We start from the raw sequence: 234 nt of genomic DNA on the forward strand, positions 1-234 counted from the left end.
GATGATTCCCCGATTGTAGATGAGGCTGAGCTGCCTAAGATCGAGGTCAAAGTAAGTGAAGTAGACTTATAAGCCAATCAAGTAAAGCCATTATGTTCCCTTTCTCTGGTCTCATACACATTGTTAATTGATGTAGCCTGTTTACAACAAAGACGACTTTTTCGATAGCCTCTCATCAAACAACATTGACCGAGAGTCCCAAAATGCAAGGCCTAGGTTCTCAGAGCAAAGAAA

At 41.5% G+C, this 234-nt stretch overlaps 1 long non-coding RNA gene across 1 annotated transcript; it reads left to right on the plus strand.

The window, feature by feature from the left end:
* Positions 1-175, plus strand: LOC109132149. The gene is made up of 2 exons (XR_002037394.1): positions 1-51; positions 137-175. It is a non-coding gene; the product is annotated as an uncharacterized LOC109132149 (long non-coding RNA).
* Positions 176-234: the final 59 nt, after the last annotated feature.

Source organism: Camelina sativa, unplaced genomic scaffold (genome assembly GCF_000633955.1).
Source record: "Camelina sativa cultivar DH55 unplaced genomic scaffold, Cs unpScaffold28662, whole genome shotgun sequence".
NCBI classification, from domain to species: Eukaryota; Viridiplantae; Streptophyta; class Magnoliopsida; order Brassicales; family Brassicaceae; genus Camelina; species Camelina sativa.